Source organism: Agelaius phoeniceus, chromosome 3 (assembly GCF_051311805.1).
Source record: "Agelaius phoeniceus isolate bAgePho1 chromosome 3, bAgePho1.hap1, whole genome shotgun sequence".
Classification (NCBI taxonomy): Eukaryota; Metazoa; Chordata; class Aves; order Passeriformes; family Icteridae; genus Agelaius; species Agelaius phoeniceus.
The window spans coordinates 38,051,056-38,073,669 of NC_135267.1; the positions used below are offsets into that span (position 1 = coordinate 38,051,056).

The following is a 22,614-nucleotide window of genomic DNA, read 5'->3' on the forward strand; positions in this document are numbered from 1 at the left end:
CTTCAACAGATCCACACTTGGCGGAGGAAGATACAAGACTTCCAGTAAACCCAGTAGGCTCTGGGTAATCCCTGAGCTTCCCTGGTGTTACACAAAGCTTTGGGATATCTGCAATGAATTTGGATTAGAGTTTTGAAACCATTTCCTCATAGGCATTCCACAACACTTTTCTGCCATCAAGGAAATAAATTTCCCTTGTAGAACAAGTTATTCCAAGGAATAGGGTTAGGAAGTCCTCTTTCTCTCTTTTTGGGGGTTATTTATCTCATAATCTTTCCCTGTGGCTGCTGGAACAAGGATCAAGATGCTAGCAAAAGTGTAGGAGGTACATAAGCAACTTTCCACTCAGTTTGAAGTAAACAGGGAGGTAGTCATCATCACAGGACACAGGGTGACATAAAGCCTCCAGGCTGTGAAACCCTACGCTCTCTTCAGAATAGCTTTTAAAAAACCTGATTCCATCCTAGATGGAAAATACAGTCAAATTTTACTTGGGCTTGCCACAGTTCCAAATATGTAATTGCTCTCCCACTTCCTTTTGGAGACCTAATATTTCTTATTGTTCCTGTGTTCTTTTTGGGAAGAACATTTCTGATATAATACTACAACACCGTTCTTCCTAGTTTTGAGCATATTGCATATCTGGTCTGGCAAATTGGAGGAAACTCATAGCTCTCTGCTAGGATGATCTCAGAAAATGCTTGCAGGGGGCAGCTGCATGCATGAATTATGTGGCTGTTCTCTGCAGACTGCACTCCTCCTGCTGTGAACTACATGGGATTACATGAGACTTGTCCCAGGGTGGCAAACTGCAGGATGTGCTCTGCCCTGGGATGTGGCAGAGAGGGCCCTGGGTTGCTGTAAGCAGAACTTGCTCCAGGATCAGGAAAGGGAGATGCAGTAGCTCTGGCTCTCTGCAGCAGCTAAGGACTCCTCTGAGCTATGGGAATGTATGCCTCCTTCAGCTGCACTGCCTCAGGAACTTCTGTGAGCCTCTCCATTTTTCCACATAATTGTGTTCAGAGAAATGGTTCAAAAAGGAAAGTTGCCTATCAGAAAGAATGAAGGGCAGATACATGGCCACACAGAGGAGGCAAGATGAAATACTGATCCTTGTTGTAATAGCAATTTTGACGGTTCTCTGATTTATTTTGATGTAAAATCAGTGTAATTGCAGTACCCTTAGGGGATTATAGTTTCTTCTGATGTGGAAAAAGGAATTGATGCTGTATATGAGTTGTCAAAGATGCTACTCTGACTATTTTAACATCAGATAGATTGTCATCTCTGCCTTGTATAAGCTTCTATGACTGCTTCTTCCTCCTATCATCCCTTCTGGATTAGGGGTGAGCCTGTTATCCCACAGCCCATGTTTGTTTCTCCCCTTCCACCCTGGGTCCCAAAAGGGTACCCTCAGGATGACAGAAGAAATATGTGTTAAGGGGCTAGACCAGAAAGGAATTTTTGTTGGACATCCTTGACTTGTCAAGGCTATGAAGATACTCTGGAGGCATGTATCTATGATGAATATTTCAATATCAGAAGCTTTTGAATTTACTGACAGAACCTATTTAGAAAATTTTGAAACAGAATGATTGGCTTGGTTAATACTTTTATTTGAGTGTTTAATCTTGATCTTCACTAAAAGGTGGAGCAAAAAAGCAAATGTCAAGACTGAAAACAAAGAGCTTGTCATTGAAAAAATTCTGAATTTCCCTGATTCAAGTTATTTTCAGAGAAACAGCTTGCAAAACAATAACAAAAATTTCAAATTTTTGTTTCATTTGGTATCAGAAATAAATTCAAAAGCTGAAAAATTCTCCCATAACAGGGAGATTCTTTCCCAGAAGTCTACCACACCCACTCTCCTGGAGCCAAGAATTGCAGCAGGCATCTGTGAAAGGGAGTTCAGTGAGGACCAGAGCACACAGAATGTTTTAAATACTGTTAGTGCAATAGCAGGAGAGCCTGCCTTCTCCAACCTGTCAAGTATAAATAATGGATTCCTACTTTGACATGAAGCTTGGAATCCAAAGCTGAAGAGCTTAAAAGGGATGTGTTGCTAGCACTAGGCTTCGAGTAGGGCAGCTGCTGGTCCTGCACCTAAAATCAAAATCTTTCTTTTCCCTGCCTGATCCCTTTCCTGACCTAAATTATTCATCATGGCATAGAGAAACTGCATCCTTTCATGAGTTGTTCTTTGCTACCTTGGTGTTTTCTGTTTTGTGTGTTCCTTGGCCTCTCTGAGGCCTCTGTGAGCAGCTTACTATATGTGTTTTTGCAATCATTTTCTGCTCTGCTTATCTGATTGGGTTCGTTTTGAGCTATTTGTAGACAGTACAAAAAGAGACCAGATTAAAATCAATGCAGACATTGTGTTCCCACACATGCCCTGTATTCCTAGGTATTAGAAATGGGAATGAGTCATCCAGCAATACAGTTAAGTACTGACAAATGGTTGTCTAAATCTCTGATAAGTAAAATCTCTTTGACTTATTGCATATTTTCTGTCTCCACATGCTGCTGGTATAAATCTAAGACAAAAATCTACTCTTGGCCTCCCCAAGGACAGAACTTGCTGTCTTTGTTCAGGTATATTTTCCAATGAATTGTGTGGGAGTTTTGGGGACTAGAGCACTGAGACTAAATTTATGTTTTAGAACAGTGAAAAGTAAATCCTCCTTTATAGACAACATTTGTCTGTAACAAGGGAAATGCACATGTGTCTCTGCAGCCAGAGAACAATGATATTTTTAAAGCTTTGTTTGGTAACTCTGCTTCTTTCCAACTCAAGAGATGTCTCACTTTCTAAATCATGCTGGTTTTAGCTGTTAAAAAGCTAACAATGGAATGAACAAAAGTGATGATTGTGATAGAGAGGATAGTAAAATATCACCTGAAGACAACTTAATGTTTTATTTGCAGTGTTTATTTAAGCATATTCCTTGAGAATTGGGTTGGTTTAGCTACAGGGCTGTAGTTAAAGTCTTTTTAGAACAGTGGAAGGACAATTTACTAGATATACTATTTATATGAAAGCTGGTACAGGAGTTTATTCTTAAAGCTTAAGTGAGAAACAGTTGCACAAAATCATATTTCAGAAGAATAGAAGAACCCACTGAATAAATTACTGCAATTATTTATTTGCCATTAATGCATGTATTCCAGTCAAAGGTAAATTCACTTGTTACTACTGGGAAGAGGATGGAGCTGGCCTCACCTGGCTTTTCATAAGAGTCTCTTAGAATCCCTCTTAATGGAGCACACTGTTGAAAGTCATGTAAGTTTACCTTCTAATTGCATAGTGTTTAATTCTCAATACACAGAGCTTTGCACCCCTGTTCTCACTGGCTGCAAGGTCCTGGCAATTTTTTTTCCCCTTTCTCTTACTCTCCTTTTAAAATACATGTGTGAGATATATTTGAATCTCTTAAGGTTGTCCTGAGCTGGACATTAAAAGAGTGTAGGCAGTAAATGTGCAAACATACCCTCCCAGTCTTCCTGAAGCCTGTGACAGGCATCACTGCCACAGCCCTCTTGTTTCAAATCTGGGGTGCTCGGGAGAAGCAGCAGCAGCAAAGTAAGTAATGAATGGCTCTGATGACACTATGAGGGAATTCAGCTTTTTTTCTGCATTTGCATTTTCAACATAAAATTTGAATGCAAGCAAAAAAAGATGCAAAAATAAAGTCTCACCCTCTCCTTCCTGCATTCACAGTTTGCATGAGTAAGCCCTTGTCACAGCTCCTTTTAAGCACTCCCCACCTTTTCACCCTCAGGACCCACCCACAGCTTTTTCCCACTCCTGGGCATAAATTGTGCTTCTTCTGCCAGAGGCAGCTGTGGGCTACAGCATCTTGTGTACCCTCTGTCCTGACTGCAAGTCATGTTTCTTTGACTTGTCTAACAAACAAATAGCACAGCCATTTAGATTTTATTAAAAATAAATTTGAAAAGAAAACACTCTGCTGAACACACATCTTCCCCTGAGGAGAGAAACAGAGAGCACAAACATTTGACAGATGTTGGATGTGTTGTTTAGTGTGTTACTAGAAGGCACTGAGACACTGCAGTAACAGCAGCAGCATTAGAACTGGAGTGAATGGAGCAAGACTTGGTGTAAAGAATGGAGTAAAGACTTGGTGGGATATTTAGTGTACTATATTTTGCTATTATCTCACCTTCCAGTCCTTGAAGAAATTTATGGGAAGTTATAATGAGAATAAAGCCTAAAAATAAAATGGATTTTTTCCTAAACATTCTGCAAAGGTTATTGCAAACTGAGCTATGTTCAGCCCTTCTTTAATTTGCTTTTAAAGCTTTGATTAGGGGTTGTTTCATAAACTCCCTGCCTGAGTAGCATACCATCCCCTGTACGTAATGTCCTTTGCTTCCCAACCATTCATACGCAGTAGAAATGGTCAAGTGGAATTGACCCTTGTGTACTAAAATAGCATAAGTTTTAAGTTCAGCTTCAGGAAATCTGCTCTTTTAGAACAAATACACAGTAGAAGTTGATATGCTTTAAGGCCATTATTTGCCCCAAAAAAACTCTCTGAAAACAGTCTCACACTCTCATATTGAGCTGTGGCTTAACTTTTCCTTTTTGCATTCTACATTAATTTATTTTATTTTTCAATACCTGTGTCAACTTTGTGAAATCCACTTTGGCAAGATTCGATATGTGCATCTTCCCTCCCTGAATAAGCAGTGTGCAGCCCTGGAAAAGATTTCTTCTGGGTCAAGAGAAAAAAAGAAAATAATTGGACACTGTATTGGGTCAGGAAAAGATAACTAATGGGTCAACTATTTATATACAGTGAAGCAGATCCAGAAATTAGAAGCATTGCAAGAAAAAATAATCTGGAACAAGGTCAGAGAAGGTATTTGACACTGGACCTGTTGTACTTCTTGTGTTCAGATGCTTTAACTTGCATAACCTAAATTAGTTACTGTTGCTCTTGGAAATTTAATCCCACCTCAGTTAAATTCAACTAATTCAACTTTCCAGGCAGCCATTTTTCCAGATGTAGACAAAATTCTTGCTTTTTTTTTTTTTGCGTTCCATGAATACTTCAGTATGCAGGTACTCAGAGCTTTACTCCACAGAGCAGTATTACAAAATTGAAACTCTTTCACTGGTTCATATGCTAACATATAATCCATCTTAAACAGGTCAGAGAGCAATGCCTCAAATATGTAACAAAGCTCTTGAAACCTTCATAAAAATGAACACTGTAAGGGTGAGAGACTCTGAAATTCTTTAACTGAAATTATTTTAGATGTGCTCACTAAATCAGATTCTGAAGCAAGTTGTCAAACAGAGTAAAGGAAATATCAATGCGGGTGTGAATACATATATCTCCATCAAAACTGGACAATTATCGAAGAGTGATTTTTTGACTACAATTCTTGATAGCCCTTATTAGACATTAAAATCAAGGAAAAAATTTATTGTTGCTTCTTTCCCAGAGTTTACATAACCCAAACTAATTCTTCACCTTGTTTTCCTAATTAAATCTTACTCCACATGCTAGGATTATTCCTGTGATTTGGAAAGACAGTATTTAACATCATCTCTTGCTGACATCTGTTGCAATTCTGCTGGAATGCTGTAATGAATTAAAGGGAAACTTGTGTTGATTGCAAGGTATCTTGTAATTGCAGAGATACTGCTTCTCTTTGGTTGCTTACCTTGTGATTTAGTAGAGATTTTAAAGCAAGGCTACTTCTTGAGGCTTGTAATCAGCCCTGCTTCTTGAGAATTTAGGTGCCTCCAAGACTACTTTCACATTTCTTGTGTTCAAATGAAATACTTTGCAGATCATCACAATAATGAGTGAACAGACACTGCTCATCGTGCTCTGTCTGAGCCAACCTGAGCTCAGTTTATCTGCTGCCTTTACTGCCAGACTGTCCTCACCAGAATACTTTCTTAAGCCTGATCTATCAAACGACTGCTCTGCTTTATGCTGAGATACCCAAAGAAGAGGGTTGTTAAGAAGTGTTTTTGAGGACTGCCAAGAAAATCTCAGCCATTAAGTGCAGCTTTATTAGAAAGGGTGACTGTCTGGCCTTGTTGACCTTTAGCTTCCACTTTGCAACTTGTTAGCATCACTTACCACTCAGATGAGTATGATTACAGTCTTTTTCTCTGAAGGATCACGTGTACTTTGAAAGGCTCTAAAACCTGTAAATGCCAACTGTTGATTTTGATTTACAGCTTTACCTTTCTTCTCAGTCTGTCTGCTGAATCCCTTAGTGATGGCATTTAACCATCATTGCTTTTCATGGAAACCTCTAATACACTCCTAAATTGTTTGCAAGATTCAACTCTGCGGTTTTGTTGAAGGTGGAAGTCTCAGCTAGCTGGGTAAATTGTCCATGTTCTGATCTCTGTAGCCATTCAGGCAGACAAGCAGAGATCCTGCTGTAAATTATTTGTTATTTGTTGTTAGAATACATTTTCCACCTCAGATTTTCTGTCAGCTTTATGGCTTTGGATCAGGTCAATATAGAAATTCAGTAAAGTTGGATCATTGCAAGTTAAGAATAGGTACATATCTACTTCACCCAACCCCCTTTCCAGGAAAGAGAGGTTTTCAATGTGGGAGTCATGAAGTGTCAAGATTGCAATTATTTCTCAGATTATTTAGTACAGACTTTCCTGCTTTCTAGCAGGAACAAAGAAATCTTTCACATGAACTAAGGTGTCCTGCTTCTGAGAAGCTTGAGCATCTCAGCTGCACAGGCTGAAAGGCTTTTACCACTTAAAAAAAACCCCTTGTCAAACAAAAGAATTACAGCAATAGTGATGAGCAGAGCTATAGCTATTTTACCTACTCCAGACTTTAGGAATATTCTGAATTGAAAATGAACTTTGATGCAAGGCCTACTCACATACATGAGCTCTTATTGCCTAATAACTTTGTTTAGAAAGGAAGATTGGCTGCAAGATATGTATTGCATGGGAGAACATGATGTTTCCTACTTGCATTTCCATCAATGCAGACTTTTTGGGTGGGTTTTTCTAATTATGGTAGCAACAAGTATGCTTACTTTTGCAAATACTGGTTCTATGTTTCATAAGACAATGCGTCAATTATCAGCAGAGCATTATTGGTTTAAAATCAATTTTTTTGATGCAGCCCAGATTCCATGTATGAATGTTACCTGTTTTTCCAGAGGAGATGGGAAAATCTCAAGTAACTGCCCATTCTATGTGATAGGGTTTTGTTTCATTAGAAGAAATTTGGTTGCCCTTAGCTCCCACATGTCAGTTCCAACAGCTGTTTGCAGCCTAGCAGTATTATGTTGCATGCAGGAAAGGAATGTGGGGATACCATAGTCCAGATTTTCAGATGGTACAAATCTGCATAGCTGCCTCAACTCAAAACAGATCTCTGCTGTTTTGTGCATTCTGAGAACACATCAATGCTGCAAAATGAAGTGTGGTGCAGAAATCACTGAAAAGGGGTAAGACTGTGGCAGTAAATCCACATGATATAGTATACTCCATTCACATAATGATATTCTGAGCTTCATAATCAGGATAACCTTGGTCTCTGCAAAGCCAGGTAAATCAATAAGCTTTATTCAGCTGCAGGATATGGCAAATGTTGCTGTCATGCTTCAATGCTGAGTATGTTCTCAGCCATGTCTTTTGGTAAGACAGTTCCCCACATTTTCTGGTGCAAGGTTATCCTGTGCAGAGCTAGCCCTTGGATCTCTCAGTTGGCATTAGGGTAGGTGTGCACTGTGTTCTTGACTTATGGCTTGAGTTCTACTTTACATTTCCTAAATGTAAAGCTAAAATTTTGCTTTTCATTTTAAACGATGAGTTTTAGTCCAAGGTCCAATCTTTGAATTTTGAATTCTTCATTGCAGGCCTTATATGTGAGACCCTTTAGGATTTTCCACATTGTTCATTACTTCCAGACTGCCACAACTGGAGATGAAAGGGATAAACACAATCACCACTGGGAACTCTCTTATCTCTGATGATGTGCCCTGGAACAAGTAGGGGCCTTGTTTTCACAGCACCATCTTTCCCTTATCTGCTGGACTCTAGCTCTAGCCATATTTTCTGGTTAGCTTTCACAGTTAGTTTCAGCATCTTGAGAAAAGGATCCTCTGGTTTTTCAGCTTTCCCCCAGAGCACATTTCAAATCAGCTGCTCATCATGTGCTTTTTAACCTTTTCTTTCTAAATGCAGATTTACCCTTTATATATATTCCTTTGGAATTGAGGTTTACCTCATTCCCATAGCCCTTGACTGTGCTCAAGCTTTGGTTTTGATTCTCACACTGGCCTTTGAAACAGACATTCAAACATGTTTTCCCAATTTTTACTACTCAAATAAAATACTGACGTGAGATCTGCATTTATTCCACAACGCCTTGAAAACTCGTGTGAGTGGGGAGATCTGCTGAGGGCACACAACTGACCTAACCTGGGGAGATGTTTCTCCACAGGAAGAATCCAGCTATGTGTAAGACCTGCAAGGAAATTGGTGTTGTTAAGCATCATTACTAAGGAATAAGTTCCATGTTTATTTTTTAACTTCTATGGTTATTTTTAACTATTTTGGATTCTACTGTAAACAGAAGGGTCTGGATTGCGCATTCTGCTTTGAGTAGCTTCCAGCAGTTGGGGTTTTTGTTGGGTGTGGATATGGGACCCTCCATATCCTGAGACATGGAGGCCCAAAAAAAATTAAGGTTATAATCACAACAGACGATGCTCTTCAGGATAATCTGATTTACTTTTTATGATATTTTCCCTAAAGAACAGAATCTACACAGCACATAGCGAATAACCACAGCTACCACATGTTCATCCCCATGTCTATTTTTGGCACCCACCAGCCAGTCACAGGGAGCTGTTGGAAGGCTCCCATGGCTACTCTAGAAATGGTGAAGGTGCTAGGTATCATTTGTGCTTCACTGTTGTGTCAGGGCTTGAAACAAGTGGGATTTATTTTTTTAGGCAAATCATCAGCTAAGAGGAAACATGCTCTGTGCATATACATTTGTTGATGCTTTGTTTGCTCTTGCTTGGAGCTGTTGTACTGACATCACTGCAGAGCCATGGGTCCCTACAGCAGCTGCCAATTAGAAACAGAATGAACATATCATTCTCAAATGGAGGAAGTTCACAACTGGCCTTTATTATCATGTAATTAAGTTAAGGATCTGGTCTTGGTCTTCAAAGTGTTTGGCTCGAATTGTTGCTTGGACTGTCTTTCCTTCCCTAGTCAGTGGTCACTAACATCACTGCTTCCTGAATGAAGCACAGAAGAAGCTTGCTTGCTTAACTTGTTTTTCATGGCATAAATTATTCAGCAGACATGCAAGACACAGAAAATAGGAATCAAATGGACATATAAAAGACACTTATATAGCCAGTAGCCAAAAGCAACTTTTCCGGGGGAGAAGAGAAAAATAAAAATTGGAGAAAAACTCAGCTATAATTCACTGTGGGAGGGCTTTTACTGCTTATATTTTAGATCTGTGCAGTTTCTGCCTTACCTGGACCTCTTCATGTTATGCACCGAGACAGAAGCTGTGCCCTTCCTCACATTTGTACATCCCCACTGGGACGGTGTTGGTTCTCTGTTTACATCTTCCCCTGCTGAACCACTACTCCTTCATGGCACTTGCACATAAAATCATCTTTTCTATTTTTAGGTTCTCCAGCTCTCATCTCTGGGAAGACTAGCAATGCACTGGGCATGTTCGGTTTAATTTATTTATTTCTCATAACTTATTAATGGTGCATAACACATGTATATGCCATTTAGATGCCTAGATTTATCCTTCATATTTTAAAAATTATGTAATGAAGTCTCAGCAGGCTTGGGATGCTTCTATTTATGCACTTTTTTTGTGCTGATGTGCTTTTGCTGTCTTTAAAAGTCAGTAGGAATTCTGTCATTGACTTCAGTGGAAATTAGAGTGCTTCCCAAGTGAAATTTTCACCCTGTATCCTCATTCCCCCTCCAAATTTTCTGTTCTGAAAAGTATTTAAATATGACACCAGATCTCACCACTGTCTGAAGTACCCATGGGACAGTATGCATTTTTTTAATTACATTTGAAATGAAACTTCAGGAAAAATCCTGAAAATTGAGATATTCTTAATGTTAAAGACACCAGATAAATTCAGCAAACTGAGGATGAACTTGCTTTCCTACCTCAATCTCAATGATCCAATTACTCTTTCCTTCTTTTAATATAATGACCCCATTTTCTGTTCCATTATAAAGTTACAAGATCAAGCCTCAGTTTTTCATTTTTAGGTAGCCAGAGTCTTTCATGGACAGCTAAAATATTGAGCAAAAGACTACTGGAATTCCAGTTACTGAGAACTTACATTTTTCCCTGACTTTAGCAAAAACTGTGGCAACTTGGCACTTCCAAAAATCAGGCCAGCCTACTGAGCTTCTTTATATATAGTCATGTAGTGACCTGACTTTCAAAGATGTTGAGTACAAATAAATTTTAATAAATCAAAAGCATCTTCATATACTTCATGAATTTGAATATTAAGACAGCATTTGAATAAAATCAACAAAAAATTGCCAAAGTCTTAAGAAGTTTCCAGGAATGTAACAGAATATTAATTTAGTCTCTTGGGTTCTTTCCATAACACTGGATGTGATTTACACATGTAAAGCCCAGACTGACATGGGTAGGGTTTAACCACATCCTGAGCTTTCCTTTTAATTATTTTTCTCAATGAACATTACAATATGCAGTAACACTTTGGTACAGGGAGCAATGACACATCCTGTACCAGAACAGATATAAGCACTGATAATAGAACAGAGAGGTCTTTGTTCATCTGTGTGAAAAACAACCAGCTACATGTTTAATCTCTTTCTTTGATATACTGCTTTGTGCCTCATCTACAGTGTATAAGGGATTAAATTTGGGGTTCAAGGAAAAAAAATCAATCATTTTCACTTTTCTCCAAAACTTTAAAAAATAAGAGAAATCTCTTTAGCCCTTTTACATACATGTGGGTCAATTCAAATGTCCTCATATCATGTGAAATTATTCTCAGAATGAGGAGATGAGCTCAGTTGATTGGAGCATGGTGCTAGTAACACCAAGGGTGTGGGGTCAATCCCCATATGGGCCATTTACTTAAGAGTGGGACTTGATGATATCAGTTAGTCAGTGTGGTGGTTGCCCTCTGTCTTCCCCCCTAAAAGTGAAGGCTGTTCATTGCCCACCCCGCAGATTCCATATCTAGCTATCTTGTTAAAAATTCAACACTGGAAATTTTTTCTTCCCTTGTCTACTGCAAAGCCTTTACTTTTTTTTCTGTGTCCAAAAATAATTTATATGCAACTGTCCCAGATGCAAAAAAAAAAAAAAAAAAAAAAAAAAAAAAAAAAAAAAAAAAAAAAAAAAAAGTAAACTGTCCTCTTTTCTTCACATATTTCTTTCCTTTTGGTAAAACTTTAAAACTTAAAAGCCTCCTTTGGGACTGGACCGTTTGCTCCAAATCAGGGAAAATGAATACATTTTTCCCATGATTTTTATTTATTACTCTGACTTCTGGGCTGCAAATCAATACTGTCATTTTGCTTGAAATCCACAGAGTTTGCAATCACAATTTTCCTTTCCTTATTATTTTATTTAGTGCAATTTTGTTATTATTATTATTTGTACTGCTCTTTGGTCTCCTTTAGACCTGTTCTGTGGTAATCACAACGATTTTTACAATTGCATATACCTTATTTGTCTTTTGAAATCTTTAAAACCACTAGAAAACACTGGGCAAGTGGATAATGTTTTTACCACTTTCTGACTATTCAAATCCAGTATTTTGAGTGACCTTTTAAATTTAATTGAGTAATTAATTTAATATAGTGGCTTTAGCTGGTTATACTAGCCATTTTGGGATATTCTATATGATTAAGACATTCATTCTCCTATATTTCACCTGGTCATATAGTATACATTCACATTTTGAGTCTGAGATATTCAGAAAGATTTTCTGTCTCCTGTAAAATACTGCATTTTGATCTGTCTCAGTATTGCTCTGGGCACTTTACTGAGCTGTAAGTGCATGGCTCTGCCTATGATATTAGGAGATTTAAAAAAAACAAAAACAAACCCTTTTGGTTTACACTAAATTAGTTTCTGCACATCAACAGAACAAGATGCTGACAATGTTCCAAAATTTAAAATCCTATCATCAGCTACACTGGGATATCAGTTGGGCCCTTGCCTGGGAGATAATAAGACAGACAAATGGACAACACTTATGACAACACACTCAATTTATGAATTGTGTCATAAATTCTTATATGAGACTCATTGTGTCTTTTACTTGCCATTTAGTTGACTGAGGGCCATGTCTCACTGGCTGGGGGTAGAAGCCAGCACTAGATTGGCTTGACTGAATGGAGTTGCACTGTGCTGGGTGACACTGGGATGTCACCATGGGCCCAGGGAGCTTGTACCAAGTTACAGCAGAAATTCCCCGAAGAGGCTGCACTGAGAGATGTCCTCTTCCACAGGGGTAGGGTGCCCTGTGCTTCTTTGGGATGTTAAGGGTCCGTGTGAAAAGGGCGGAGGGGGGGGATTGCAAAAATGTGCACAGGGAGAGCTAGTATGTTTTTTTAGAAGAAGCCAATGAGCAGGAAAGCAGGATACCAACCTCTCTGCAAAGTTCTGACCAAATGTCAGATATTTGGAAGTGAGCCTGTACTTGTTTTACTCTTTTGCCTACATTTAAATGTAAACTCAGATTTTGCCCCTCCAGGTGAGTCTTCAGACTCCCAAGCCGTCCCTTTGCCGCTTCTTGTTTTTTCTTTCTGTCCCCATGAATGTGGCATTTTTTGTCTGCACAGGCAGGAAAGAAAACCTCACAAAAAAAAAAAAAAAAAAAAAAAAAAGGAAAAAAAAAGGAAAAAAACCCAAAAATGGAAAAAAAAAGGCAATTTACAGACACCTGAAACTTTGGAGATACTGGAAGGTTTGCTCCTTGTTGAAAGGCTCTGATCTTCAGGTTACAGTGTGGAAAAGAGTTGCTCCAGATATCCTGTCTGTTTTCTGACAGAACAGAGTAATTTCTCTATTTTAACAAGAATAATCTTAAAAGGAAATTTTTTGGTGCCAACCTCAGGATACAAAATGCCTCATTTTTAACAGATCACACATTTTAAAGGCAATCCTGCAGAGATCTGGGTTTTATTTTTTCGGGTGGGGAAAAAGACCATCATTCTCTTCCTCTCTTTTTCCTTGTCCTTATTTTGTAGCTCAGTGTATGTGATTTCTTGTCCCTACATGTAAAAGGTCAGGGACTTTCTGTTGACCTGGCAGTGCAGGGATTAAAAATGTGCCTGGGCTTGTCTTGGCCTGAGCTGATTTTAGCTTGTGTTTGCTGTGATAGCCATTGCCTAGCAATCAGCTAACCATTCCCTGCACTTCTTTTAGTTTAGCTTTAGTTTCAGGTGAAGTTCCCCTCTGTAGATTGACCTGTCTGTGACTCAATATTGAAGCATGGATTGAAGAATTGGGTCCCACTCTCATCTTCCCACCACCCATCATGCTCTCACAGGGTTTGTCTGATCCTACATTTCACTCTGCTAAAGAACATGATGTGGCTTTTGGAGATGGTTTTGAGAAGGACCAGGAGTTGGACTCAGTGATCCTTGTGGGTCCTTTCCAACTTGGCATATTCTGCAATTCTGTGAACTAATTGTCTCAAAATATCAGTTTTGACAGGATTTTTTTTTTCCTTTCCAGTAGAAAAACTTTTATCAGTATTGCTTTACATGGCTTTGGTCTGAAGGAAAGGGGAGTGTTCAAACACAGCTGTCTCCTTGATATTGTCATCACTTGCCTCATTCAAGTCATGTAACCCAGGTTTCTAAATTCTCCAGGATAAAGGAGCCTCAGATTTTTTTTTTTTTTTCAGATTTAGGCCAGAGATATTTTTTTCCTAAGGTCCTCATTTAAATTCTAGCAAAGCAAAGAACTTTATATAGACAGCACCCCAACCTGCAGGCTATGGTTTCTTTCCCTCTGGTGTAACAATATCCTTTGCAGTCTGGTTTATTCAAATGCTGGTTCAAGTATTAGGCTTTTGCACAACTTTGCTTTTAAAAGGAAAGTTTAAAAATATATTTATTCGTACTGTTTCAGAAGAACTTACATTTTTCTTATCCTAGGAACAGTTGCTCAAGAAAAGAAGAAAAAAACACTGTCAAGAGGACAAAAACTGCTAGTTTTTCTTTGAATATAACCCCCACCCCAAATTATTCACACAGTTCTATTTCTAGGCAGAATTTTAAAGCCTTGACTACTTCAGAAGGAAAATACTGCAAATTCCTTCTAATAGGTTATCTCTGCGAAAAGGAAGAGACTGGTAATGAGTAACCTTTCTCTCTTTTGCTTCAGAACATTTTAATTGTGTTCCAATTACTTCAACATATTTAATATACTTCCAGTATGTATTTGTACAGTATGCAGGCAAATGATTTTCCACAGCCTTATACAATATAATGAGTCATAAATGATTGCTGCTCCCCCTCCCCCCGATGGAGCATGAGTCACAAAGTGGTAAAGTTTGTCTCCCTGCATCAGCGAGTGAAATCCACCTGAACGCTGGCAGCCAGAGCAGGGCTGGCAGCTGAGTGGCACAAGGAGATCCCTTGGCTGAATGGAGTGTGCTCCCTACACGTTCCTTACCTGCTGTGAGCAGGGGCACATCGCAGCCTTTCGGGCCATCCCTGATCCCACATGGGCCACGGCCACCCCAGCCAGGCCCTGTCTGCATCTGTGCTCCAGCTGTGCACCCTGTCCCTGGGTTATGGGGGTGGATTTCCCAACCGCCCTCCATCTGGCACTGAAGTTTCCAAGTTTCTGGGCTGTGTGTGGGGACAGGCTCCAGTTTGGCTCAGTACCTCAGCACGGCAGTCGACCGCTCAGCTGCGCTGGTGGGGCGGCAGCAGCCACTGAGAGGGCTTTGGCAAGCTTATAGCTGTGCACACACAAAACCTCTGCTCCCCACAAACACATGCAATGGGAAGGGAAGTGCCTTGAAATCAGAGGCCTCAAGGTGGGTGGCATTGCTTCCTTCTGTCCCTGCAAAATTGAAGCAATTTTTTTCCACTGAGGAAAAAAAGCCAACACGCTGTGATTTGGTAGTGTAGAGAAAAACGTACCTTTGAATGCTCATTTTCAGATCCACCAGGCCTATGAGACCACCAAGTCCTTATCGTCGGTTGATAAAGTTTACCAATGTATTCTCAACCAAATGTTTTACCTCTTGATGTATTTGATACAGGTTCCTGTCAATAATCAACTGTTTGAATAGTATCCTGGCAGTCTGGCAATATGACAGCTACCCCTTTCTGAACTTCCAAGGGAGCAGAGGTATCATCTTTCATTTTTGCTGATATACAAAAATAAAAAGTTCTTCTTAAGTTCAATGTTCCCAAATACCTCTATACCGTCATTTTTACCATATGATTTTTTTTTTTTTAAATGAAGAATCCCTCTCAGAAGCAGTTTGACCAGCTCTAGCAATGAGTGAAGAATCAGGTAAGGTAGCAATAGTTACCCTTTAAAATACTTTTTAATGTACCATTAAATAATTTTCTTCCTACATCTGAACTTTCTGATTTGCATCCCTCTCTAACTTAACCAAAAAAAAAATACCAGTCAGGGATCAAAGCTGTATTCCCCTAAACACATAGAAAAAGTCTTTTCCATTAAAAACTCAATAGTGTGGAACATTTATTATACAAATGTTTTAACATCCGTACAACTATTTTTCAGAGGAATTGCAGTGATTTCAGCATGCCCTTCATGCACTTCAAATGTGATTTAGCTCACTTAGTTTTGATCATTTAAATGCCGGATGTCTAGTATAACCAACCTTCCTAGGTTCCCTCTAGAGTCAATGGAGAGAGATTTTCGCCTCCGGAGGGGTGATTCATACCTCCCATCTTAGACTCCTGCCTCTCTCAATTGACAACAGAAGTGTAGCCTAGACAACAGTGTAGATTAGATTGCTATCTCTTAGATTAGGTGAGATAAGTCCTATTCTTGGCCATCTTCGTGCATACAAATTTGCAGGATTGGAACTAAATTGTTAAGACAGCTAAAGTACCTGTGGGAGCTGACAGATTGATTGATTTAGAAGATTTCCAAACTCTGAGTACAAGACAAAGACAAATCACCTAATCCTTCTATGGAGGAAAAAAAAACGGAAAATCAGAAAATATTTTAATATTTACCTGTCAACTATAAGAACATGGTAACAATAAAGAATAACAAGGAAATATACCTATTATAAATTAGCATTGATTAGTAAAAAAAAAATCTGACAGCTAAGAGGCAAATTTGCTAAGTGTGTTTCAGTGATGCCCCAAACAGAACTTTGAGTTTTCAGCAATTGCACAGGGCTTCAGCTACATGCTTTAATACAATGGGGAAGAATTCATATCAGAGTAATTCCTGATTTTTTGTCCCCAGATTTCCCTTTCTGAGAAGTCAGCTGGCTCCTGTCAGGCAATAGACAGTGTGCAAACCAACAAGGTTATCAACCTTCCACATTTCAAGAGTACAAAAGTAAAATTTACTGCTAAGAGCAACAGACTTTCAAATGTTTTCTGTTTTCATTTTGTAAATGCTGACTGAAAAACCTCGCCAAAGTTCTGGTCTCTGCACTGGCAGTCTGCTTGATGATAAGCTAACAAAAGAAATGTATAAAGATGAGCTAAATCAGAGTCTTCAAATTTCAAATATTCTTCCTTCCACTTCTTCTTTTCTATGCTTTTACATTCTTCCCTTTCCTCAGTTATCTCCCCCTGCCCTTTCTGGCCCTCTCCCTCTTTTCTTTTCCTAGTTTCACCTGCAGTTCCTAAGACCAGAGCTCATGCATTTGGACTGGCTGAGCTAAAGGCCTGAAAACTCAAAAAATTGTCTACATGGGTAATTGTCTAGATGGATAACTCAAAAATTGTCTAGATGGGTAAGGTTAAATTGTGTTCATACATCAAATGTCACTAGACTTATTTCTCCTTCCCAAAAGGGATGGTTTTTATAGTTGTTATGCCTATATGGAGCATTTGGTGCCTGCTTGTGTGACCCAAGTCTCAGCTAGTTGACTTTGTTCTTACCCAGAAGAGGGGGTGGGTCCCTCCTCTCTGATGAAAGAGCTGTGCTTAGAGTGTGGGAAGAACCTCAACTTGAGGTGGCATGTCTTCTGCATTTCTGCTTTCCCTCTCGTGTTGTTTAACTTCCTAAAAAAAACCCCCTCAAACCCAAGGTAAGTGAAGAGGAATGGACTGTGGGTGGTTTGGGCATGCAAAAAGTATAATGTGGGAGACATGCTGAATTCACTGCAGATCTGGTGATAAGAGCTCTTAAGAATTTTGTCAGGACACAAGTCTGGATTTTCTGGAATGTCCTAAGCTGGTTATGCATCACAAACAGAATACCCATATTAACACAGGCTAATAAATCTTTCTTCCTTGTTGAGCAAATTGTCTGAGTGGATGGAGCTCATCTGAACCTATATATTCTGCTTCTGGTACCCTCACTAACTGTTGATGGCTGTGTTTTTATTTATATATATATATATATATATATATATATATATATATATATATATATATAAAATTGTTCATATGTCCCTGATGGTAGGAAGACCATAACAGTACTTCCTTCCCTCACAGGGGAATGCAGGATGTACTAAAATGTGTGAGGGACTGTCATGGTGATTGTAACTAAGTATATAATTGTGATGTGAAAGATATTATTTTTATATGGTTATTTCTTTTCGGCATGTACTGAATATCCTTTCTTCTAAAATCTCTGAGGTAGGGTTACAATTAACATTGTATTTTCCTCACAATATTTTGTGAGCTATAAAATATCTTTTGCAAAAGTAAGAGGCTACTTCAATTAAAGGTAGTAAAAATGCTGAGAAATAAAAGCATGAATAGGAGTTCAAGAAACATATAAACAATGGACAGATTTGAGAAGTAAGAAGGAATGATCAGAGATCTAGTTAACATGATCTTTTTATTTGGAGGAAACATTGAAGAAATCAATAGATTTTAGTCTTGATAATTCTTAAGAATGTAATATTTAATTGCAAAAAGGAAGGTAATAGACTATTGTCTGCTAAAGAAAACACAAACAAAAATAGTTTATATTCAAACATGGAAATTAAGTATTTTAGAGAAAAAGTAGTTTTCAGCAATGGTATCTAAATCTGTATTTCCACACTACTGAAGGTAAAAGGAAGGAAGGAAGGAAGGAAGGAAGGAAGGAAGGAAGGAAGGAAGGAAGGAAGGAAGGAAGGAAGGAAGGAAGGAAGGAAGGAAGGAAGGAAGGCACTTCCTGTTTAAAGACAGAAAGTCTTTAAACTTTATTCTAGTTTTTTAAACATAAGAACTTTGAAATGCACTATTTCAGCTGCAGTCTTGAACAATCTTCACTGAGGTTGGTGCTGAAAAAGCCAGACCTTAAGAGCATTTCATTATTTACTTCTTATGGATACCAAGTGAGCACCTATCTGTACATCTGTGCAACCCAAGTATTTTTTTTATCAGTGCTTAATTTTTCAATGATGACTTTTCTTGATGCAAATTTTACATTATTTATGAGAACATTTCTATTATTATGGTCATTTATTCTGCAGATTATTTGGTTCAGAATTGACCACCAAAAATCATTGTGAGCCTTCACTCCTGCTCTGTGTAGACGTTTGCTTGCAAATGGATTTGCTGTGATTCTACCTTTCAGCTTTCTGCTGTCTTCTCTGAAATTTTCACAACTGCCTGTCTCTGTCATCAACACCACAGTGGCCTATAGATCTATTTGTGTGCAATACAGGCAGCCTATTTATGTACAGGACAGTTAGACAGATATCCTTGGACTAATTATCTCTTATCTAAAATGCCAATAAGAAGGTGACTAGTGATACCATAAATTATTTCCTTTTTTATCTTTTTTCTAGAAATTTCCTTCCTATTATCTGACAGGATCTAAATGTATCCTCTAACGAGTATATTTCAGTGTGTTGAAAGGTTTTATCCACACTTTGGAAGCATATGTGCAGATGTCATTTATAATTACCTACCCTTTGTTTAAATTAAAAATAGAAAAGTCAGTCCAGAACTAATAAGTAAAATAGACAGTATAATTTAAAGGTAAAAGAGCTGAGACATTATGACAACTTTTTTTTGCACTTATGATTAATCATTTTTCTATTAAGGCTGCTGAGAGCAGGATGCAGGCAGTTCCCATCCTTTGCCACTGGTGATGTAACCAGTTTCAGCATAGCACTTTCAACAGACATCATTCAGTATACTTAGATTGAAAATGCAGCCCAAGGGCTGCTCACAAAACTGATGCAAACCTTTTGTTATGCTCTCTTCTGGAAAGATGTCACAGTTTGTCATATTGGCTTTAATAAAATCTCTTGGGTGCTAGATGAAGTTCCCCCTGAAATACCTGTTGAAAAGTGCCATTGTCAGCATGGTGTCAAAGCTGAGCAGGGCTGGCAAAGGTTTAAATTCTATTCCTAATATCCGGCACATCCATTCTCACAGGAATAATTTTTTTGCATAGTAACGCTTCCCATGCAAGTCCGTCTGCTTCTCTGGCATGAAAAACCTTCCTGTTGCCATCCCTGGGCTCATGTTGGATTGTAGAGATCCTGTGTCCCAGCTGAGTTCTCTCCCTCAGCTCCCCTCCTGCTCAGCCAACACGCCTCTGACCAGGGTTTTGGCTCATCAGCCATGTTCAACCCAGCCATGTTCACAGCCTGCTGTTTTTGAGATCGTGTCCTCCCTGGGCTTTCAACATGTCTGAGGGATTGCTGTCCTCATTCTCCCTCCTCGTTGCTTGATAGGTTCCAGATCTGATGTTTTACTCCAGATCTGCCTCAACTAAAACCTCACCCTGGCTTGCTTTTCCCCCAGTCACATAATTTTTACACAGCCCTGAGAAGCTACTGTCTGCTGTCTTTTCTCTGCCTGGGGTACTCAGGTCTCTTTTCTGTTCTTTTTAAATTTTTTGAAAAAACCCTTTTGGACTACAGCCATCCTGCTCCTCATGTTTGCTTTGTAAAACTCTCCAAAGCAAATTGTTCTTTTCTGGTCTTTCATAAAAACTCTTTTGTTTTAAGATTTCTATCCAAGCTTGCCAGAGACCAGAAGGGCACAAATAGTGAATGGCAGTGTCTTATTGCACTATCTTCCTCACCTCTACTCAGTAGCTTTATTTGGTCAACTTAGTCCATTTTAGGCAGACACCATATCTGCTGAGGGTTTGGTGTATTGCTGAACATTGACAGAACAATACTTCGGGTATCCTAGCGTGATTCTTTCTGCACTGGGCAGCATGTATTTGGGTAGCATTTTCTTCATCTTGCTGGATGGGTGAGTTCAGGGTGGGCAGTGTAAAATTCTGGAAAAAGTTCCCACTGGTAAGAAGTGATGCCTTACAGACAGGGAATGTATTCTCTTAGCCCACAGTATAAATGTTAATAATCTTTTCCTTCTTCTGTGTTGCTGAGAGGAGGAAGGAATAGGAGCATGAATGTGCTTTTTGTTGCCTGCCTCAGGCAGCCAGAGGCAAATGAAGCTGACTTTCCTAATCACATAGATACAAAGTGGGTAGTTTCCCACACAAGAAAACCACCTACATGACTCAAACAATTCTTTCTGTTCAAATGTTTCTATTATTGCTTGTTTGGATAGCTAGGAATTTCAGCAACACTGAATATGATTCACCCTGGACAGAGGGAATGTTGGGAGGGCAGGAACATTGTGGCCAGCTTTGTACCATGGCAGAGTCGAGTCACACTGTGAGGTGTGTGGGTTACAGCAGAGCCAGCTGTGATTCCCAGTTTGCAAGGAGCTTTGCAGGGGGTTTTATTCTCTATGCAATCTACCTATCACTCTTAGTTCAATTAGGAAACAAAGATCTTAATACTAGTAAGTGTTGAGATCTTTGGCTCTAGCCCAGACATTTATTAGGGATGTGTGAGTCAGATAATTTCTTTGGAATTGATGATGTGCCTAAAACTTAAGTTCATGCTTAAGTAATTTACTGAATTGGGACCAGAAAGCTTGGCAACTTGCAGGATTGAACCTTAAACTAATCCAAGCATGTTTTTGTTTTTAGTTAAAGAAAAATTCTCCTCCCACTACTCCTAACCCCATCCTTTTTAATAACAATTTCAGGAGTTTGTAATTTTATTTTTTAAATACAACTACTTGGAATAAAATTGATAATTCAGATTAATTTTTTTAGCTTAGTTTTGTATCTGCCACCAGATACCCTGCACAAATGTTTTTTTGGACTGATTTACAAAAGCACCTTATTATGAGTATAACTCATAGCATAGATTGGTAACATGTGTAACTTAATCCAAAAGACAGCAGATTCAGAGTATGAAGGACTCAGATGCAGCTACCAAACTCAAAGAAATCTTCCCTTATTCAATATCTATGTTTCTTTTTTCCTCTGATTTTCATGGCCATGTTGGCAAGGTCTGAAATGAAACAAAGCTACCTTAAATTATTGCAATTAAAGCACAAGTTATTAGTATTAAGTAGTATAATGTTAAGTAATTCTGACAAAAACCAGTGTTTGGTGTCAAGTGTTTCAATGAGAGATTTGCACTCAAATATAGAGATGTTTTAGTTATAACACATCAAATTCAGAATATTAACCTGAGAATTAATAAAATACTGGTATATATAATTAAATTGTCTGTAGATTGTGGTAAAAAAATCCCTGAAAATAATACTTCCCACTTTAAATAGTGTTTGGTGATGTAGGAAGAGATAAACAAGTAAGATTTCCTCTGCTTACAGTGTTATGCCTGCTAGACAATATCTCTTTTTCTGACTATAAATTCCCATGGTATCCTGAATTATCTGTGTTGGCAATTCAGTTGGAAATTCAAAGGATAACAGACATTATGGATTTCTGGGAAAATTTTTCAATCAAAACCTAGGGACCCTGCTATAGAAAAGAACAATGAACTGTATATAATAAATGTAATTTTCTCTATAAAATTTCCTTGAGTGAGATGTAGTATAAAATATAAGGAAAAGCTCCTTTTACTAGAAAAATAAAAGCCTGTTTCTTGCTTAGTGTATTTTTTTCAAGAATATACAACATTGAAGTGTCTTCTGATATTACTTGATCTGTTGTGTTGCCACAGTGTAATGACTCCTACTGGTACAGCTCTGAAGACAATGCTCAGGCCTAGGAGTTAGTTCTGTACTGAGATCTTCTTACCTGTAAGAAGAGAGTGAACTACATCTTCATAAGGCAATTAATGAGGAATTTTTTTTCTTTAGGTATCACAAAAACAAATGCTGTACTCTGAAGTAGCTGGCCAGCTTGCATTTCATTACAGAACTATCTGTATCACTTGAGTACCTATGCAGGCAATCTGCCCTTAAAGCCAGACTCCTTTGGGTCTGTTTATTCATTTTAAGTTAAAATGAAAACAGCAGTATTGAGCAAGAGTTTTCATGTCATGCTTTAGAGATGAACTTTTCTCAAATTGTGCAAGGGAAGTATTCCACTTAACTGTCCTGGAATGTTTCGTAAG

At 38.5% G+C, this 22,614-nt stretch overlaps 1 long non-coding RNA gene across 2 annotated transcripts in view; it reads left to right on the forward strand.

The window, feature by feature from the left end:
- The window catches only part of LOC143693698 (uncharacterized), a 107,466-nt gene that overhangs the window by 4,832 nt on the left and 80,020 nt on the right, over positions 1–22,614 (forward strand). For both annotated transcript variants that reach the window (XR_013181636.1, XR_013181635.1), the window contains exons 2-3: positions 15,310–15,398; positions 15,516–15,566. This is a non-coding gene — a long non-coding RNA (uncharacterized LOC143693698). The remainder of the gene's footprint in view (positions 1–15,309; positions 15,399–15,515; positions 15,567–22,614) is intronic.